We start from the raw sequence: 22,238 nt of genomic DNA, 5'->3' as shown, positions 1-22,238 counted from the left end.
ACGAGGGAGATCCTCTGGGGGCGGCTGTGGCGGGGGCGGGGTGTGAGGGATGTGTTGCAGGAAATGCGGGAGATGCAGTCAAGGGCGTTCTTGACCACTGCGGGGGGAAAGTTGCAATCCTTGAAGAAAGTGGACATCTGGGATGTGCGGGAGTGGAATGCCTCATCCTGGGAGCAGATGCGGCGGAGGAGGAGGAATTGGGAATAGGGGATGGGATTTTTGCAGGAGGGTGGGTGGGAGGAAGTGTATTCTAGGTGTATTCCCCTTTGTCTGTAGGAAGTGGGAGGAATCGAAAGAGAAGTTGTTGAGGGTGGGGACGAGTTCGGCCAGGCGGATGAGGGTGTCAGTGGAGGGGGATTGGTCGGGTCTGTGGGACAGGAAGAAGCAGAGGGCCTTGAGGCCATCTGCAAGAGGAATACAAAGGGAGTGGCCATTGGTACTCGCATGGGCCCAAGCTATGCCTGCTTCTTTGTAGGTTACGTGGAACAGTCCTTCTTCCGCACCTACACAGGCCCCAAACCCCACCTCTTCCTCCGTTACATTGATGACTGCATCAGCACTGCCTCTTGCTCCCCAGAGGAACTCGAACAGTTCATCCACTTCACCAACACCTTCCACCCCAACCTCAAGTTCACCTGGGCCATCTCCAACACATCCCTCACCTTCCTGGACCTCTCAGTCTCCATCTCAGGTAACCAGCTAGAAACTGACGTCCATTTCAAGCCCACTGACTCCCACAGCTACCTAGAATACACTTCCTCCCACCCACCCTCCTGCAAAAATCCCATCCCCTATTCCCAATTCCTCTGCCTCCGCCGCATCTGCTCCCACGATGAGGCATTCCACTCCCGCACATCCCAGATGCCATCCTGAGAAAGACCCTTGTATCCCCACTCTCAGCTGTCTGCCCTCAGCCAATCTTTTACTTAGGGCCAGGTCATTCAGGAGGAATGTCAGAAAGCACTTCTGGACATAAAAAGTAGTGGAGGATTGGAACTCTCCTCCTCAAGTGGTGGTTGTTTTGCTAATTCAAATGTCCAACCTGAGATAAACATTAATAAGGCATGTATGAGCCCATCATGACCTTTCACTTTGGTGTCACTATCAATCCAACCTATCATTTTAAATAGTTACCACACTGTCACATGGGGTCATGGAATTGGGGACAGTTTACAGCATGGAAAGAAGGCACATGGCTCATCGTGTTTATGTGAGTAAAACCAAGTGAACTCATTGCCAAAACCAGGTTTGAACCAGGCTATAGTTGTAAGAACTGCTGATGCTGGAGTGAGAGATAACACAGTGTGGAGCTGGGGGAACAGTAGGTCAGGCAGCATCAGAGGAGCAGGAAAGTTGATGTTTCAGGTCAGGACCCTTCTTCAGAAAATCCAGAAATTCATTTTCTGAGGAAGGGTGCCGACACAAAACATCAACTTTCCTTATCTTTGAACCAGGTTGGGGATCTTTGGTGAAATATTTCTCACAACTGAACCATTTCAACCAAGAACATAAGGCACTATCCAGCATCTGCAGTGCCTGCTATCTCTGATTCCAATAATCCATTTGGTCTACATCACAAATACTATCTCCATTGACCATTCTTGTTCCTTCAAGGAAAATCAGTCAAGTTCATCCGACACAACCTTCTCCTGAATTAAACTCTCACACCCTAGTTGATGATTTATATTGTGTCTCAGAGATTTTCCAGTTGTTTTCCCACCACAGGAAATATAATAGCAGCCGGTCTCTACTCTTTTCATTTCTAACTCGAACTGTACAACACGAGTGGAACAATCATGTCTGTTATCTTCATCTCTCTAATCTGGGAACTTCGCTCTCCCACAAGCTAGCGTCCACTTCAAGTCGCAAGTGGGAACTGCAACAAGCCCGCATAAAATTTCAGGGTCTGTCAGGGTTAAAGAAACAGCTAATATTAAGAAACAAATTCTGTATGTACATCCCACGCTCCGATTGTGCAAATTTAGATTGAAATATAAAGCAACTGATTCTGTGTCATGATGAATATTGTTTAGACATTTATGAACTTGCCGACTCACATTTTATTCGTGATTGTGCAGTACAAGACAAATTTTGAGTTTAACAATGAATGGGATGAAATACAGAAAGAGTAAATTCCAAATAACTCTGCAAAACCCAGGACCGCTGGTATTTTTGAGGCACCGGTTTACTTTAACCTCTCGTAGATCTGAGACTTTAAGCCTCCCTTTAATACAGGAGTTGCAGATCCTGCTGAGCGGCTCCTGTGATTATTTGAGATCCCCAGTGTGAGCAGCCTCTCACTTCTTGAATACTGAAAGAATTCCTTTGCAGAAATATATATTGAAATATGAAACGGGAAGCAACAGACAAAAAAGAATCGGAATACCAGAGTAATCCTTGAGCTCCTTGAAAACCGTGTTAGGGAAATGGAGCTGGAGCTGGATGAACTACGGATCATTCGGGAGGCAGAGGGGGTAATTGAGAGGAGTTATCGGGAGTTGGTCACTCCTAAGGCTCAGGACGAGGATAGATGGGTTACAGTTAGGGGGAGGAAAGGGGACAGACAGACAGTGCAGAGATCCCCTGTGGGCATTCCCCTCAGCAATAAGTATACCGTTTTGGATACTGCTGGGGGGGTTGACCTACCAGAGGAAAGCCATAGTAGTCAGTTCTCTGGCACTGAGCCTGACACTGTGGCAAAGAAGGGAAGGGGGCAGAATAGAAAAGTACTCGTGGTAGGGGACTCGATAGTTAGGGGAATCGACAGGAGATTTTGTGGGCAAGATCGGGATTCCCGGAAGGTATGTTGCCTCCCTGGTGCCAGGGTCCGGGACGTCTCCGATCGGGTGTATAAAGTTCTGAAAGGGGAGGGTGAACAGCCAGAAATCGTGTTACATATTGGCACAAATGATATAGCCAGAAATAGGTTTGAGGATATAAAAAGTGATTTCAGGGAGTTAGGATGGAAGCTGCAGAGCAGGACGAACAGAGTAGTGTTCTCTGGTTTACTACCGGTGCCACGAGATAGCGAGGTGAGGAACAGGGAGCGGGCGCAGCTGAACACGTGGCTACGCAGCTGGTGTAGGAGGGAGGGTTTCAGATATGTTGATAATTGGGATGCCTTCTGGGCAAGGTGGGACCTGTACAAGAAGGACGGGTTGCATCTGAACTGGAAGGGGACCAATGTCCTGGGTGGAAGGTTTGCTCGAGTAGTTCGAGAGGGTTTAAACTAGTATGGCAGGGGGGTGGGAACCTGAGCTGTATACCAGAGGTGAGCGTTGATGCAGGTGAGGCAGTAGCAAGAGGTAGACCAGCTAGTGGGAAGGATTTTCCTGGGAAGGAACCAAGGGATCGGTTAAAGTGTGTTTGCTTTAATGCAAGGAGTATCAGGAATAAAAGTGATGAACTTAGAGCATGGATCAGTACCTGGTGCTATGATGTTGTGGCCATAACAGAGACATGGGTTTCTCATGGGCTGGAATGGTTGCTGGATATTCCAGGGTTTAGAACATTTAAAAAGAATAGGGAGGGGGGAAAAAGAGGAGGGGGTGTAGCACTACTAATCAGAGAGGGTATCACAGCTACAGAAGCTTCCATTGTCGAGGAAGATCTGCCTACTGAGTCAGTATGGGTGGAAATTAGGAACAGCAAGGGAGTAGTCACCTCGTTAGGGGTTTACTACAGGCCCCCCAATAGCAGCAGGGAGATTGTAGAAAGCATAGGTCGACAGATTTTGGAAAAGTGTGGACGCAGTAGGGTTGTTGTAATGGGTGACTTTAACTTTCCTAATATTGATTGGAACCTCCTTCGAGCAGAAGATTTGAATGGAGCTGTTTTTGTAAGGTGTGTTCAGGAGGGTTTCCTAACGCAGTACGTTGACAGGCCGACGAGGGGAGAGGCCATTCTAGACTTGGTGCTCGGAAACGAGCCAGGGCAGGTATCAGATCTTGTGGTGGGAGAGCATTTTGGTGATAGTGACCATAACACTCTCTCATTCTACATAGCTATGGAGAAGGAGAGGATTAGGCAGAATGGGAGGATATTTAATTGGGGAAGAGGAAACTATGATGCGATTAGACACGAGTTAGGAAGCATGGACTGGGAGCAGTTGTTCCATGGTAAGGGAACTATAGACATGTGGAGATGGTTTAAGGAACAGTTGTTGGGAGTGATGAGTAAATATGTCCCTCTGAGACAGGCAAGACGGGGTAAGATAAAGGAACCTTGGATGACGAGAGCGGTGGAGCTTCTAGTGAAAAGGAAGAAGGTAGCTTACATAAGGTGGAGGAAGCTAGGGTCAAGTTCAGCTAGAGAGGATTACATGCAGGCAAGGAAGGAGCTCAAAAATGGTCTGAGGAGAGCCAGGAGGGGGCACGAGAAAGGCTTGGCAGAAGGAATCCGGGAAAACACAAAGGCATTTTACACTTACGTGAGGAATAAGAGAATGGTCAAAGAAAGAGTAGGGCCGATCAGGGATAGCATAGGGAACTTGTGTGTGGAGCCTGAGGAGGTAGGGGAAGCCCTAAATGAGTTTTTTGCTTCTGTCTTTACGAAAGAAACGACCTGTGTAGTGAATGAAACCTTTGAAGAGCAGGTGTGCATGCTGGAATGGATAGAGATAGAGGAAGCTGATGTACTGAAAATTTTGTCAAACATGAAGATTGACAAGTCGCCAGGCCCGGATCAGATTTGTCCTCGGCTGCTTTGGGAAGCGAGAAATGCAATTGCTTTGCCACTTGCGAAGATCTTTGCATCCTCGCTCTCCACTGGAGTCGTACCTGAGGACTGGAGAGAGGCAAATGTAATTCCTCTCTTCAAGAAAGGAAATAGGGAAATCCCCGGCAATTATAGACCAGTAAGTCTCACGTCTGTTGTCTGCAAGGTGTTAGAAAGGATTCTGAGGGATAAGATTTATGACCATCTGGAAGAGCATGGCTTGATCAAATACAGTCAACACGGCTTTGTGAGGGGTAGGTCATGCCTTACAAACCTTATCGAGTTTTTTGAGGATGTGACTAGTAAGGTTGATGAGGGTCGAGCTGTGGATGTGGTGTATATGGACTTCAGTAAGGCATTTGATAAGGTTCCCCATGGTAGGCTCATTCAGAAGGTCAGGAGGAATGGGATACAGGGGAACTTAGCTGCTTGGATACAGAATTGGCTGGCCAACAGAAGACAGCGAGTGGTAGTAGAAGGAAAATATTCTGCCTGGAAGTCAGTGGTGAGTGGGGTTCCACAGGGCTCTGTCCTTGGGCCTCTACTGTTTGTAATTTTTATTAATGACTTGGACGAGGGAATTGAAGGATGGGTCAGCAAGTTTGCAGACGACACAAAGGTCGGAGGTGTCGTTGACAGTGTAGAGGGCTGTTGTAGGCTGCAGCGGGACATTGACAGGATGCAGAGATGGGCTGAGAGGTGGCAGATGGAGTTCAACCTGGATAAATGCGAGGTGATGCATTTTGGAAGGTCGAATTTGAAAGCTGAGTACAGGATTAAGGATAGGATTCTTGGCAGCGTGGAGGAACAGAGGGATCTTGGTGTGCAGATACATAGATCCCTTAAAATGGCCACCCAAGTGGACAGGGTTGTTAAGAAAGCATATGGTGTTTTGGCTTTCATTAACAGGGGGATTGAGTTTAAGAGTCGTGAGATCTTGTTGCAGCTCTATAAAACTTTGGTTAGACCGCACTTGGAATACTGCGTCCAGTTCTGGGCGCCCTATTATAGGAAAGATGTGGATGCTTTGGAGAGGGTTCAGAGGAGGTTTACCAGGATGCTGCCTGGACTGGAGGGCTTATCTTATGAAGAGAGGTTGACTGAGCTCGGTCTCTTTTCATTGGAGAAAAGGAAGAGGAGAGGGGACCTAATTGAGGTATACAAGATAATGAGAGGCATAGATAGAGTTGATAGCCAGAGACTATTTCCCAGGGCAGAAATGGCTAGCACGAGGGGTCATAGTTTTAAGCTGGTTGGTGGAAAGTATAGAGGGGATGTCAGAGGCAGGTTCTTTACGCAGAGAGTTGTGAGAGCATGGAATGCGTTGCCAGCAGCAGTTGTGGAAGCAAGGTCATTGGGGTCATTTAAGAGACTGCTGGACATGCATATGGTCACAGAAATTTGAGGGTGCATCCATGAGGATCAATGGTCGGCACAACATTGTGGGCTGAAGGGCCTGTTCTGTGCTGTACTGTTCTATGTTCTATGTTCTATGTTCTATGTTCTATGTTCTATGTTCTATGTTCTATGTTCTATGTTCTATGTTCTAATCCTCTGTCGATTCCACAGTGCAAATCATAGAAACCAACATCAGGAGAAACAACAGACACTTTGACGAACCGTTTGCTGTAGAAAGGAAAGCCGGTTTTTAAAGCAACAAACTTGCGAAGGCCGAAGGAGTTGAACCCGGGTCAACTGCTTGGAAGGCAGCTATGCTCACCACTATACCACCATCGCAATACACTGAAAGTCTACCATAATGCCTAAATATACTTTACAAGCCCCTCAAAATGATAAATTTGATAGAACTGAAATAAAACGGAAATTGATGGCAAAATTTAACAGGTCTAGCAGCATCAATCAAAACTTTTCAGTTTCGAAGAAAAAGTCACTGAACTCGAAACATTATCTCTACTTTTTCCCTACAGAGCACGACCAGCGAGTGAGTACAAAAACTGAGACTTTTTCAGCAAAAATCTTTTACATTCTTAAAATCTAAAATTGTGGGTAGTGGTTTTTTTTTTACGTGCTGAAGGCTCTGCCTCCGTACCTATTTCTTTGAACAGGAATCCAACCCAACCTGCCTGCCCTGGTCGACCCATCGTCTCAGCCTGCTCCTGCCCCACCGAACTCATCTCCACCTATCTGGACTCCATTTTCTCCCCTTTGGTCCAGGAACTCCCCACCTACGTCCGTGACACCACCCACGCCCTCCACCTCCTCCAGGACTTCCAATTCCCTGGCCCCCAACACCTCATATTCACCATGGACGTCCAGTCCCTGTACACCTGCATTCCGCATGGAGATGGCCTCAAGGCCCTCCGCTTCTTCCTGTCCCGCAGGCCCGACCAGGCCCCCTCCACCGACACTCTCATCCGCCTAGCTGAACTCGTCCTCACACTCAACAACTTCTCTTTTGACTCCTCCCACTTCCTACAGACTAAGGGGGTGGCCATGGGCACCCGCATGGGCCCCAGCTATGCCTGCCTCTTTGTAGGTTACGTGGAACAGTCCCTCTTCCGCACCTACACAGGCCCCAAACCCCACCTCTTCCTCCGGTACATTGATGACTGTATCGGCGCCGCCTCTTGCTCCCCAGAGGAGCTCGAACAGTTCATCCACTTCACCAACACCTTCCACCCCAACCTTCAGTTCACCTGGGCCATCTCCAGCACATCCCTCACCTTCCTGGACCTCTCAGTCTCCATCTCAGGCAACCAGCTTGTAACTGATGTCCATTTCAAGCCCACCGACTCCCACAGCTACCTAGAATACACCTCCTCCCACCCACCCTCCTGCAAAAATTCCATCCCCTATTCCCAATTCCTCCGCCTCCGCCGCATCTGCTCCCACGATAAGACATTCCACTCCCGCACATCCCAGATATCCAAGTTCTTCAAGGACCGCAACTTTCCCCCCACAGTGATCGAGAACGCCCTTGACCGCGTCTCCCGCATTTCCCGCGACACATCCCTCACACCCCGCCCCCGCCACAACCGCCCCAAGAGGATCCCCCTCGTTCTCACACACCACCCTACCAACCTCCGGATACAACGCATTATCCTCCGACACTTCCGCCATTTACAATCCGACCCCACCACCCAAGACATTTTTCCATCCCCTCCCCTGTCTGCTTTCCGGAGAGACCACTCTCTCCGTGACTCCCTTGTTCGCTCCACACTGCCCTCCAACCCCACCACACCCGGCACCTTCCCCTGCAACCGCAGGAAATGCTACACTTGTCCCCACACCTCCTCCCTCACCCCCATCCCAGGCCCCAAGATGACATTCCACATCAAGCAGAGGTTCACCTGCACATCTGCCAATGTGGTATACTGCATCCACTGTACCCGGTGCGGCTTCCTCTACATTGGGGAAACCAAGCGGAGGCTTGGGGACCGCTTTGCAGAACACCTCCGCTCAGTTCGCAACAAACAACTGCACCTCCCAGTCGCAAACCATTTCCACTCCCCCTCCCATTCTCTTGATGACATGTCCATCATGGGCCTCCTGCACTGCCACAATGATGCCACCCGAAGGTTGCAGGAACAGCAACTCATATTCCACCTGGGAACCCTGCAGCCATATGGTATCAATGTGGACTTCACCAGTTTCAAAATCTCCCCTTCCCCTACTGCATCCCTAAACCAGCCCAGTTCATCCCCTCCCCCCACTGCACCACACAACCAGCCCAGCTCTTCCCCCCCACCCACTGCATCCCAAAACCAGTCCAACCTGTCTCTGCCTCCCTAACCGGTTCTTCCTCTCACCCATCCCTTCCTCCCACCCCAAGCCGCACCCCCAGCTACCTACACACCTCATCCCACCTCCTTGACCTGTCCGTCTTCCCTGGGCTGACCTATCCCCTCCCTACCTATCTTCTTTACTCTCCATCTTCGGTCCGCCTCCCCCTCTCTCCCTATTTATTCCAGTTCCCTCCCCCCATCCCCCTCTCTGATGAAGGGTCTAGACCCGAAACGTCAGCTTTTGTGCTCCTGAGATGCTGCTTGGCCTGCTGTGTTCATCCAGCCTCACATTTTATTATCTACCCTCTAAGGACTCTGATTCCCACCTCCAGTGAACTCCGTCCTCCTGGTTACTACCGCCGGCCTCCTACCCTTCCTCCATCTCTTCATCTCAAAAAGCCATCCACGACATCAATCAAAGAACAAAGAAAATTACAGCATAGGAACAGGCCCTTCGGCCCTCCAAGCCTACCCAAATCGAGATCCTCGGTCTAAACCTGTCATCTCTTTCCTAAGGGTCTGTAGCCTTTTGCTCCCTGCCCATTGACCAAGAAGATAGATGAAGGCACAGCAATAGACATTGTCTACATGGACTTCAGAAAGGGTTTTGACAAGGTTCTTACCTATAGTAGGATCCTGAGAGGTGTTGTGCTGTGGCTGTACAAGACATTGGTAAGGCCACATTTGGAGTACTGTGCTCAATTCTAGTCATCTTGCTGTAGGAAGAATGTTATTAAACAAATTACAAAAAAGATTCACAAGGATGTTACCAAGACTGGAGGGTTTGCAATTTAAAGAAAACCTTGATGGCTAGGATTTCCCCCCCCCACCCCGATTACAGGAGGCTAAGGGCCTTACCACATAGCTGTTTTTAAAAAGGTGTATAGACAAGTTCCCCCCCCGCCCCCCAAGAGTAGGGGAGTCCAAAGCTAGGGGGCAAAGTTTTAAGGTGAGAGGGGAAAGATTTAAAACGTACCAGAGGACAACTGAAATGTTCAGTATTTGGAACAAGCTGCCAAAGGGAGTGGTAGAGGCAAGCACAATTACAACATTGGGAGTACATTTGAACAGGTACATGGTTAGGAAAGGTTTAGAGGGTTATAGGCCAAACACAAGCAAATGGAACTAGTTCAGTTTCAGAAACCGGTCAGCATGGACAAGTTGGGATGAAGACCTTGTTTCCATGCTGTATTTCTCCATAGCAGCTCTGGCAGCATAAAGTCAGAGTTGAGTATGGTTGGCAACTTCTTTTTTTATTGTTGCAGATCTCCAGGCTCTGTAATTCTGTAAGTTAAAGAGAGCTGACCTGCAGAAGGGGATATTAGATTAGGTGATAATAACTCGTTCATACAGGTAGATGTGAAGGAACACCCTAAATTGGAGAGGTTTGGGGGTTGGGGGGAAATGCAGAAGTTTGGACTGCTCAGCTGAAAGCATGTTTCTTAATTCCGTATTGATTAAAACACAGCAGGTGGCAGAGGAGCAGATGAGCTGGATGATGTTTAGGTTGTGCAAGTGCAGTGTGTTCATGTAATGACATTCTATCAGTCTGTCTAATATTAGCCATTCCTGGCACTGGATTCACTAAGGGACAAGTGTTTGTGAACAGAACATAATGTCCCACTTGTTCTATTCCCGATTGCTATTGAGGAAAGGTGCTGTTGCCAATTCTGCCCAATTCCCAGCCTTTATCCTCAGGTGAACTGACAGCTGATGGTCTTATGGTTGTCATTCCTAAATGGCTGCTGTCCAATATAATAACAATTATATAATAAATATAAATAACTAAACATAAAGGTGCCCTCCGTTAATCTGTGACATTCACTGTTCATGAGAGTGGGGACATTTATTGGCTGAAATTTAGGACTGTAATGGAGTTGTTCAAATCTGTAATTAGTTCCAGTGTTATAGACAAGACAATATGTAGTTCGACGGGACACTTAAGATCTCTCTGTAGTTTCATGTTGATTAGTCCATGATAAGGATAACAGATTGGTAACCAATGATTTGTTTACTGAATCCCACCATTCTCCAGGTTGAGAGATAGCAGAAGGGCCCAGACCCGAAACATCAGCTTTCCTGTTCCTCTGATGCTGCTTGGCCTGCTGTGTTCATCCAGCTCTACACCTCGCTACCTCAGAATCTCCACCTTGAATTCCATTTCACAGCTTTTCTGCCCGGCTCACCAGCTGACAAAGATCTTCCTTCAGTCTATAGACGACTTCCCCACTACCAATGACTCATTTATATATGTAAATTCAATATCTTATATCCAATTCCAGATCAGTGATATTTACAAGGAAAAACAGGTGACCAAAACTGAGACCTGAGGATAAGGACTGCAGAACTTCATAGGAAAGAGACTCAGGAGACCTGAAATGTTAACTCTGCTGTCTCCCTACTAAAGGTGCCATACTGCTAACATTCTCCAGCAATTTCTGATTAGCTTCTGGACCTTCAGACACCCAAGTTTCAGCCTAGAACATGCAGCACTCTTCCTAAAATCGATTTGACCTACATCACAAATACTCCCTCCATCATAGATTACAAGAATTGCAGACATTGGAGTCAGAGTTAACACAATGTGGAGCTGGAGGAACACAGCAGGACAAGCAAGATCAGAGGAGCAGGAAAGTTGACGTTTTGGTTCGGGACCCTTTGATTTATTGTTGAGGGCCCCGGGGTTTATTGGTTTAGAACATAGAATATAAAAAAGTACAGCACAGTACAGGCCCTTCGGCCCACGATGTTGTGCTGTGGAATAATCCTAATCCAAAAACAAAACAACCTAACCTACATTCCCCTTAATTCACTGCTGTCCATGTGCATGTCCAGCAGTCGCTTAAATGTCACTAATGACTCCACTTCCACGACTACCACTGGTAAACTATTCCATGCGCTCACAACTCTCTGGGTGAAGAACCTCCCTCTTGACGTCTCCTCTATACCTTCCTCCTAACATCTTAAAACTATGACCCCTCATGGCAGTCAATCCTGCCCTGGGGAAAAGTCTCTGGCTATCGACTCTATCCATGCCTCTCATTACCTTGTACACCTCGATCAGGTCACCTCTCTTCCTCCTTCTCTCCAGGGAGAAAAGTCCGAGCTCAGTCAACCTCTCCTTGTAAGACAAGCCCTCCAAGTCCAGGCAGCATCCTGGTAAACCTCCTTTGCACCTCCAAAGCCTTCACATTTTTCCTATAATAGGGCAACCGGAACTGGACACAATATTCCAAGTGTGGTCTCACCAGGGTTTTGTAGATCTACAGCATAACCTCGCAGCTCTTAAACTCGATCCCTCTGTTAATGAAAGCCAAAACACCATATGCTTTTTTAACAACCTTATCCACTTGGGTGGCAACTTTGAGGGAGCTATGCACTTGAACACCAAGATCCCACTGTTACTCCACACTGCCGAGAATCCTGCCTTTAATCCTATAGTCAGCATTTAAGTTCGATCTTCCAAAATGCATCACTTCGCATTTATCCAGGTTGAACTCCATCTGTCATTTCTCAGCCCAGCTCTGCATTCTGTCACTGTCTCACTGAAGCCTGCAATAGCCCTCGATACTATCAACGGCACCTCCAACCTTTGTGTCATCAGCAAACATGCTAACCCACCCCTCAACCTCCTCATCTAAGTCATTTATAAAAACTACAAAGAGCAGAGGCTCAAGAACAGAGCCCCGTGGGACACCACTCAGCACTGACCTCCAGGCAGAATATTTACCATCTACAACCACTCTCTGCCTCCTGTCAGCCAACCAATTCTGAATTCAGACAGCCAAATCACCCTGTATCCCGTGCCTCCTGACTTTATGAATGTTTAAAAAGAACACGAGGGGCAATGTTTTTACACGGAGTGTGGTTGGTGTGTGGAATGAACTGCCAGCGAAAGTGTTGGATGCAGGTACAGTTACAACATTTAAAAGGACGTTTGGCTAAGCTAATGAAAAGGGAAGCTATGGAGGGATACGGGCGAAGCGCATGCAGGCTGCTTATTTTGGGAACAAGATCAGCGTGGACTGGTTGGAGCGAAAGGTCTGTTTCTATGCTGCATGATTCGATGTGTCTAAAACACTGGAAATTGCCGTGGTTTCTCTCCATCCCAGCAACCCCTCCCCACAACAACTTCGACCCCACCTCTACAAAGTAAAAGAGAAACCTGCAAATCTAGCGGTGGAATCGAAATTTGGATGAAGCACCCATTTCTCGAGAGGTTTCTGCTTCCAGAAATGTTACGTAGAGTTTCCATTCTCCGCAAATAATGCAACATCTGTTCAGTCGATGCAAAAGTTTCTTTTTGCCGCTTTGTTTTACACTTCCTCAGTTGTAGCCCTTCACAAGTTTGATTTCTATGAAAGTTCCAGGGTGCCCTCAGATCTGCTTGAAGTAAGTGTTTTTGATTTACTGCAGGTAGTGAGAAATCAGACAGAAATACTGCTTTGTATCGATTAAAAGGTGACGCGCGGCGTAATAAGAACTATCCAATCAGTGAAGACAGTCCTTTATTACTTCTCGATTCTCCTATTTCGCTGCGAAGTTTCTATCAATATACCAATCACATTTAAACTTAAGAACCAGTGCTCGAACTACATTTGAGATAATGGGAACTGCAGATGCTGGAGAATCCAAGATAATAAAATGTGAGGCTGGATGAACACAGCAGGCCAAGCAGCATCTCAGGAGCACAAAAGCTGACGTTTCAGGCCTAGACCCTTCATCAGAGAGGGGGAGGGGGTGAGGGTTCGAGAATAAATAGGGAGAGAGGGGGAGGCGGACCGAAGGTGGAGAGGAGAGTATAGGTAGGGAGGGGATAGGTCAGTCCAGGAAAGACGGACAGGTCAAGGAGGTGGGATGAGGTTAGTAGGTAGATGGGGGTGCGGCTTGGGGTGGGAGGAAGGGATGGCTGAGAGGAAGAACAGGTTAGGGAGGCAGAGACAGGTTGGACTGGTTTTGGGATGCAGTGGGTGGAGGGGAAGAGCTGGGCTGGTTGTGTGGTGCAGTGGGGGGAGGGGACGAACTGGGGCTGTTTTAGGGATGCAGTTGGGGAAGTGGAGATTTTGAAACTGGTGAAGTCCACATTGATACCATTAGGCTGCAGGGTTCCCAGGCAGAATATGAGTTGCTGTTCCTGCAACCTTCGGGTGGCATCATTGTGGCACTACAGGAGGCCCATGATGGACATGTCATCTAAAGAATGGGAGGGGGAATGGAAATGGTTTGCGACTGGGAGGTGCAGTTGTTTGTTGCGAACTGAGCGGAGGTGTTCTGCAAAGCGGTCTCCAAGCCACTGTAGGAAGTGGGAGGAGTCAAAAGAGAAGTTGTTGAGGGTGAGGACGAGTTCGGCTAGGCGGATGAGGGTGTTGGTGGAGGGGGACTGGTCGGACCTGCGGGACAGGAAGAAGCGGAGGGCCTCCCACTTCTACAGACTAAGGGGGTGGCCATGGGCACCCGCATGGGCCCCAGCTATGCCTGCCTCTTTGTAGGTTACGTGGAACAGTCCCTCTTACGCACCTACACAGGCCCCAAACCCCACCTCTTCCTCCGGTACATTGATGACTGTATCGGCACCGCCTCTTGCTCCCCAGAGGAGCTCAAACAGTTCATCCACTTCACCAACACCTTCCACCCCAAACTTCAGTTCACCTGGGCCATCTGCAGCACATCCCTCACCTTCCTGGACCTCTCAGTCTCCATCTCAGGCAACCAGCTTGTAACTGATGTCCATTTCAAGCCCACCAACTCCCACAGCTACCTAGAATACACCTCCTCCCACCCACCCTCCTGCAAAAATTCCATCCCCTATTCCCAATTCCTCCGCCTCCGCCGCATCTGCTCCCACGATAAGACATTCCACTCCCGCACATCCCAGATGTCCAAGTTCTTCAAGGACCACAACTTTCCCCCCACAGTGATCGAGAACGCCCTGGACCGCGTCTCCCGTATTTCCCGCAACACATCCCTCACACCCCGCCCCCGCCACAACCGCCCAAAGAGGATCCCCCTCGTTCTCACACACCACCCCACCAACCTCCGGATACAACGCATCATCCTCCGACACTTCCGCCATCTACAATCTGACCCCACCACCCAAGACATTTTTTCCATCCCGACCCCTGTCTGCTTTCCGGAGAGACCACTCTCTCCGTGACTTCCTTGTTCGCTCCACACTGCCCTCCAACCCCACCACACCCGGCACCTTCCCCTGCAACCGCAGGAAATGCTACACTTGCCCCTACACCTCCTCCCTCACCCCTATCCCAGGCCCCAAGATGACATTCCACATTAAGCAGAGGTTCACCTGCACATCTGCCAATGTGGTATACTGCATCCACTGTACCCGGTGTGGCTTCCTCTACATTGGGGAAACCAAGCGGAGGCTTGGAGACCGCTTTGCAGAACACCTCCGCTCAGTTCGCAACAAACAACTGCACCTCCCAGTCGCAAACCATTTCCATTCCCCCTCCCATTCTTTAGATGACATGTCCATCATGGGCCTCCTGCAGTGCCACAATGATGCCACCCGAAGGTTGCAGGAACAGCAACTCATATTCTGCCTGGGAACCCTGCAGCCTAATGGTATCAATGTGGACTTCACCAGTTTCAAAATCTCCACTTCCCCAACTGCATCCCTAAAACAGCCCCAGTTCGTCCCCTCCCCCCACTGCACCACACAACCAGCCCAGCTCTTCCCCTCCACCCACTGCATCCCAAAACCAGTCCAACCTGTCTCTGCCTCCCTAACCTGTTCTTCCTCTCAGCCATCCCTTCCTCCCACCCCAAGCCGCACCCCCATCTACCTACTAACCTCATCCCACCTCCTTGACCTGTCCGTCTTTCCTGGACTGACCTATCCCCTCCCTACCTATACTCTCCTCTCCACCTTCGGTCCGCCTCCCCCTCTCTCCCTATTTATTCTCGAACCCTCACCCCCTCCCCCTCTCTGATGAAGGGTGAAACGTCAGCTTTTGTGCTCCTGAGATGCTGCTTGGCCTGCTGTGTTCATCCAGCCTCACATTTTATTATCTCGAACTGCATTTACTTATTTCTGCAAAAAGGCATCGTATAGCGATGGTGGTATAGTGGTGAGCATAGCTGCCTTCCAAGCAGTTGACCCGGGTTCGATTCCCGGCCATCGCAAGTTGCACCTTTTAAATCAGCCAACATAAAAAAAGGTTGAAAATCCTGGTGGGTCCCAAACCGAAGCGTCAACTTTCCTGCTATTTCATCCATCGGCCATTCTTGTCCCTTTAAAGAAAATCAGAAGTTCATCAGATTCGACGAACTTCCTTTAACAAATCCATGCTGACTCTTGGATTAAATTTACTCTCTCTCTCTAGTCATTTATATGGCCTTTCAGAGTTTTCCCAGTCATTTCCCCAACACTTGTAAATGTAATAGCTGCAGCTCTCCACTCATTATTTCTAACCTGCACTATCCAACACAAGGGGGAACAATTATTCTTTTGTTTCCATCAAGGTTCTGCGGGTTAGTGACCACTACTGGCCGCGAGGGAGAATTGCAAGCAACTCGCATAAATTCGCGAAAAAAAGGTTGCTGGAAAAGCTCAGCACGTCTAGTAGCACCTGTGAAGGAAAAAACAGAGTTAACGTTTCGGGTCCGGTGACCCTTCCTCAGAACGCAAAAATTCTCAAGAGTCCGTCCAGGTGAAAGAAGCGGCCTCAGTGAGCAATCTGATTGTGCATTCCACACTCAGATTGGTGTACATTTAGATTGTAAAATAAAACAACCGTTTCGATATAGTAAAGGATATTTATGAACTACCCACCAACGTTTCACTTGATACTGTGCTATTTTTCACAAAAAAAGTGTAACGTTGAAAGGAGTGAAAAACGAGAACATTTCGTTTGAAATTAAAAGAAAAACTTGGGAATTGTACCGTGAGTCCGGTTTATTTGAGCGTTGTACAAACGGGTGCACTCTCAACTTGGTCGTGGTCCCTCTCCAGAGGTTTGGCCGCACGAACTGGGTTGAATGGAAGGATGTGCAAGTCTTTATTTCCTTTTTGCCTTTATTTGGCCGATTTAAAAGGTGCAGCTTGCGATGGCCGGGAATCGAACCCGGGTCAACTGCTTGGAAGGCAGCTATGCTCACCACTATACCACCATCGCTGTGGAAACACGTTCCCAGAAACAAGTAGATGTGCAATTCGAGTACTGATTTTTGATGATAAATGTAATTCATATGTTGATGGAAATTTCACAGCAAAACGGGAGAATCAAGAAGTAATAAAGGACTATGTTTACCGATTGGATAGTTCTTATTATGGTTCGCGTCACTTTTTAAATCGACACAAAGCAGCATTTCTGTCTGATTTCTCACTATCTGAAGTAAATCAAAAACACTCAATCCGTGGCAACCTTGAAGGCGCCCTGGAACTTCCACAGAAATCAAATTTCTGAAGGGCTACAACTGAGGAAGTGTAAAACAAAGCGGCAAAAAGAAACTCTTCCATAGACTGAACAGAGGCAATATTTGTGGCGAATGAAACTCTACGTAACAGTTTGGGAAGCAGAAACCTCTCGAAAAATGGTTGCTTCATCCAAATTTCGATTTCACCGATAGATTTGCAGGTTTCTCTTTTACTTTGTGGAGGTGGGGGCGAAGTTGTTGTGGGGAGGGGTTTCCCTGCTGGGATGGAGAGAAACCACGGTAATTTCCAGTATTTTAGACACATCGAATCATGCAGCATAGAAACACACCTTTCGCTCCAACCAGTCCACGCTGACCTTGTCCCCAAAATAAACTGGTGCCACCTGCATGCGCTTGGCCCACATCCCTCCGAAGCTTCCCAATCATTAACTTATCCAAATGTCTTCTAAATGTTGTAACTGTACCTGCATCCATCGCTTTCTCTGGCGTTTCATTCCACACACGAACCACTCTCCGTTGCCCCTCGTGTTCTTTTAAATCAATGAACCCCAGGGCCATCAACAATAAATCAAAAGTACACCTCAATAAATCCTGGCCATGACGGATGTTTTTTTTAAAATCAATAATCCTCTAGCCCTCATTAATGAATAAATTGGCCATTTAAGTAAATCCTGGCCATTCCCAACATTTTCAATAGTCAATAACCCTCAGACCTCTCATGAGAACATAAAAGTGGAATCACCAACCTCACCCTTTCCCATAGATCTGCCCAACTCATCACAACTCGCTGTATAAAAAGTGTCTCCTTCCAAGATTTTCTGATCTATTTTTTTACTGATGGAAACACTTTGTTTTTCATTATGAAAATGTACTTCACTATGAACTCTTTTATCAATTAGAGGATCATAATTCTGTTTTCTGATGTTTCCAGCATTTTTTCACCAATGGAAGCACATTGAAATCAATCTTCATAATAAAGAACACTTTCACCTCCTTTGTCCAATCCCCCTTTCATCTTTCAGGTGAATATGTTAATTTCTGCAGCCTCTTCATATCAGTGAAGTATTTTTAGTTGTTCATGTCTTGTGAATAAACCCGAAGAAATAGGAGCAGCTTTTCAGCCCATTGAGTTTTCTCTGCCATTTGAACATGGCTGAAATGTTTTTTAACCACATTCTCCTGCCCTCTCTCCATAATCTTTGATCCCCTTACCAACCAAGAACCTACCTATCTCTCTCGTACTTGCACTCGACCACTTGGCCTCCACAGCCCTGTGTGGCAATGAGTTCCACAGATTCACCACCCTCTGGCTGAAGAAATTCCTCCTTGCTTCAGTTCTAAAGAGTCATCCCTTCAAACTGAGGCTGTGCCCTCAGATCCTAGTCACTGGCTCATGGAAAGAGCTTCTCTATATCCACTCTATCCAGGCTTCTCAGGACTCTGTAAGTTGCAAAGATATCTCCCTTCATCCATCTAAACCCCGATGAGTACAGATCAAAAGTTCTCAATCACTTCACATACAACAAGCCCACCATCCTCAGGATCATTCTTGTGAATGTTCTCTGGACTCCCTCCAAGGCCAGCACATTAGAAATGCTTTACTAGAAATGGGGCCGACAACTAATCATAATATTCCAAATATTGTGTGACCAGAGCCTTATACAGCCTCAGCCATACATCCTTGCTGTTCTGTTGAAGCTGTCTCAATGCCGACATTGCATTTGCCTTCCTAACTGCCAACTGAACCTGCATGTTAGACATTGAGAGAATCCTAAATGAGGACTCCTAAGTTCCTTTGTGCCTCAGATTTCCAAAGCCTTCCCCATTTACAAAATAGTCTTTGCTTCTATTCTTGTTACCAAAGTCCGTAACCTTACACTTTCCCATGTTGTATTTCCATCTGCCACTTCTTTGCATAACCTGTCCAAGTCCTTCTGCAGTATCCCCACTTTTTCAACAGTATCCACTTATAGAACATAGAACATAGAACATAGAACAGTACTGCACAGAACAGGCCCTTCAGCCCACAATGTTGTGCCGACCATTGATCCTCATGTATGCACCCTCAAATTTCTGTGACCATATACATGTCCAGCAGTCTCTTAAATGACCCCAATGACCTTGCTTCCACAACTGCTGCTGGCAACGCATTCCATGCTCTCACAACTCTCTGCGTAAAGAACCTGCCTCTGACATCCCCTCTATACTTTCCACCAACCAGCTTAAAACTATGACCCCTCGTGCTAGCCATTTCTGCCCTGGGAAATAGTCTCTGGCTATCAACTCTATCTATGCCTCTCATTATCTTGTATACCTCAATTAGGTCCCCTCTCCTCCTCCTTTTCTCCAATGAAAAGAGACCGAGCTCAGTCAACCTCTCTTCATAAGATAAGCCCTCCAGTCCAGGCAGCATCCTGGTAAACCTCCTCTGAACCCTCTCCAAAGCATCCACATCTTTCCTATAATAGGGCGCCCAGAACTGGACGCAGTATTCCAAGTGCGGTCTAACCAAAGTTTTATAGAGCTGCAACAAGATCTCACGACTCTTAAACTCAATCCCCCTGTTAATGAAAGCCAAAACACCATATGCTTTCTTAACAACCCTGTCCACTTGGGTGGCCATTTTAAGGGATCTATGTATCTGCACACCAAGATCCCTCTGTTCCTCCACGCTGCCAAGAATCCTATCCTTAATCCTGTACTCAGCTTTCAAATTCGACCTTCCAAAATGCATCACCTCGCATTTATCCAGGTTGAACTCCATCTGCCACCTCTCAGCCCATCTCTGCATCCTGTCAATGTCCCGCTGCAGCCTACAACAGCCCTCTACACTGTCAACGACACCTCCGACCTTTGTGTCGTCTGCAAACTTGCTGACCCATCCTTCAATTCCCTCGTCCAAGTCATTAATAAAAATTACAAACAGTAGAGGCCCAAGGACAGAGCCCTGTGGAACTCCACTCACCACTGACTTCCAGGCAGAATATTTTCCTTCTACTACCACTCGCTGTCTTCTGTTGGCCAGCCAATTCTGTATCCAAGCAGCTAAGTTCCCCTGTATCCCATTCCTCCTGACCTTCTGAATGAGCCTACCATGGGGAACCTTATCAAATGCCTTACTGAAGTCCATATACACCACATCCACAGCTCGACCCTCATCAACTTTTCTAGTCACATCTTCAAAAAACTCGATAAGGTTTGTAAGGCATGACCTACCCCTCACAAAGCCGTGTTGACTGTATTTGATCAAGCCATGCTCTTCCAGATGGTTTATCTTTCTTTCATCTGCAAACTTGTAACAGTGTCCTCAGTTCCTTCATCCTAATTGTGGTCCCAACTCTGACCCCTGAAAAACTCTACTAGTAACTGAATGCCATCTTGAAAAAAATCCTTTATCCCAACTCTCTGCCTTCTGTCTCAATGTTGCTTTTAGGATCAACACTTTTTGTCCATTGTTAATTGTCTTTCAGAATGTCATGCTGAGTCACTTGCTGAAGTGCTGCAGTCCATCTGATAAATGCCTTGTCTGTGGCATTGTAATGGTAATTTTGCTCGCATCCTTTCCAGTTCCTGAAATGTGAGACCTACAGTTAGATGCAGTGCTTTTTTTTGGGTCGAAACTAGTAATTAGAAAAGATTAAGTCTAAAATCCTCATTAAAGAGTTATCTCAACATCTCCTGTTTTCATTAAATTTTGTGTGTGTGATTCTTCAAGATTGTCTGTTCTGAGCCACTGTTCAAATTGTACCACAAATTGATATTTTTAATGGAATCTATGATTAAATAAGCATTGGAAGATGAAATTTGCAGATTACATTGGAAAATGTGGGTTAAGGGGTATTTAGACATGAGAATAATGTGGCATTTTAGACCATCTTTAGACACCTCCGCTCGGTTCGCAATAAACAACTGCACCTCCCAGTCGCAAACCATTTCCACTCCCCCTCCCATTCTTTAGATGACATGTCCATCATGGGCCTCCTGCAGTGCCACAATGATGCCACCCGAAGGTTGCAGGAACAGCAACTCATATTCCGCTTGGGAACCCTGCAGCCCAATGGTATCAATGTGGACTTCACCAGTTCAAAATCTCCCTTTCCCACACCGCATCCCAAAACCAGCCCAGTTTGTCCCCTCCCCCCACTGCACCACACAGCCAGCCCAGCTCTTCCCCTCCACCCACTGCATCCCAAAACCAGTCCAGCCTGTCTCTGCCTCCCTAACCTGTTCTTCCTCTCACCCATCCCTTCCTCCCACCCCAAGCCGCACCTCCATCTCCTACCTACTAACTGCATCCCACCTCCTTGGCCTGTCCGTCTTCCCTGGACTGACCTATCCCCTCCCTATCTCCCCACCTATACTCTCCTCTCCACCTATCTTCTTTTCTCTCCATCTTCGGTCCGCCTCCCCCTCTCTCCCTATTTATTCCAGAACCCTCACCCCATCCCCCTCTCTGATAAAGGGTCTAGGCCCGAAACGTCAGCTTTTGTGCTCCTGAGATGCTGCTTGGCCTGCTGTGTTCATCCAGCCTCACATTTCATTATCTTCTGTTATAAGGTTTCTTTGTAGATATCTTGTTTGAAATTTTCCCATCTGTGCCTCTAATCTGATTTACAGAATCTGTACATTCTGACTACTCCTCAATGGATATCAAGGTCTTCTTGTAGAATCACACAATGCAAAAGAGGCCCTTCAGCCAATCAAGTTTATATTCCAAAAATATACTACTTCCACAAGCCCCATTTTATAGCACTAGGCCCATAGCCTTGAACACTTCAAGTGCTTACACAAGAGCTTTTAAAAAAGTTTTGAGGTTTTCCGCCTCAAATACCCTCCCAGACAGTGAATTCCAGATCCCAACATCCTTTGGATGAGAGATAATGGGAATTGCAAATGCTGGAGAATCCAAGATAACAAAGTGTGGAGCTGGATGAACACAGCATGCCAAGCAGCATCTTAGGAGCACAAAATCTGACATTTCGGACCTAGACCCTTTTTCAAGCTCTACACTTTGTTATCCTTCGGATGAAATTGTTTTTCTGCAAATTCCCTCTTAAATCTCCCGCTGTTCACTTTAAAATTTTGCCTCCTTGTTATTGGTCCTTCAACTAAAGGAAACAGCTGCTTTCTATCTGCTCTATCTATGGCCCTCAAAATCTTGCATATGTCCATCAAGACCCCCCTCAATTTTCTCTGCTGTGAAGAAAACAACACAAGCTTATTCCAGCCTCTCTTTGTCACTGAAATGCTCCATCCCAGGCAACATCCTGGTGAATTTCCTATGTAACCCCTCCAGTGCAATCATATCCTTTCTATAATGCCAGTGATGATACATAAGCAGGGCAGGAGATGAAAGCCTGACTAACAATAAATTTTTCA

The 22,238-nt window shown here is 47.2% G+C and overlaps 2 non-coding genes across 2 annotated transcripts; one reads left to right on the top strand and one right to left on the bottom strand.

Moving 5' to 3' along the window:
• Window positions 1-15,533: 15,533 nt before the first annotated feature.
• Window positions 15,534-15,605, top strand: trnag-ucc (transfer RNA glycine (anticodon UCC)). The gene has a single exon. It is a non-coding gene; the product is annotated as a tRNA-Gly (tRNA).
• A 920-nt stretch (window positions 15,606-16,525) lies between these two features.
• Window positions 16,526-16,597, bottom strand: trnag-ucc (transfer RNA glycine (anticodon UCC)). Its single transcript has one exon. It is a non-coding gene; the product is annotated as a tRNA-Gly (tRNA).
• Between the last annotated feature and the right edge of the window lie 5,641 nt (window positions 16,598-22,238).

Source organism: Stegostoma tigrinum, chromosome 12, assembly GCF_030684315.1.
Source record: "Stegostoma tigrinum isolate sSteTig4 chromosome 12, sSteTig4.hap1, whole genome shotgun sequence".
Taxonomy (NCBI): Eukaryota; Metazoa; Chordata; class Chondrichthyes; order Orectolobiformes; family Stegostomatidae; genus Stegostoma; species Stegostoma tigrinum.
This window is presented reverse-complemented; position numbering and strand designations above follow the sequence as displayed.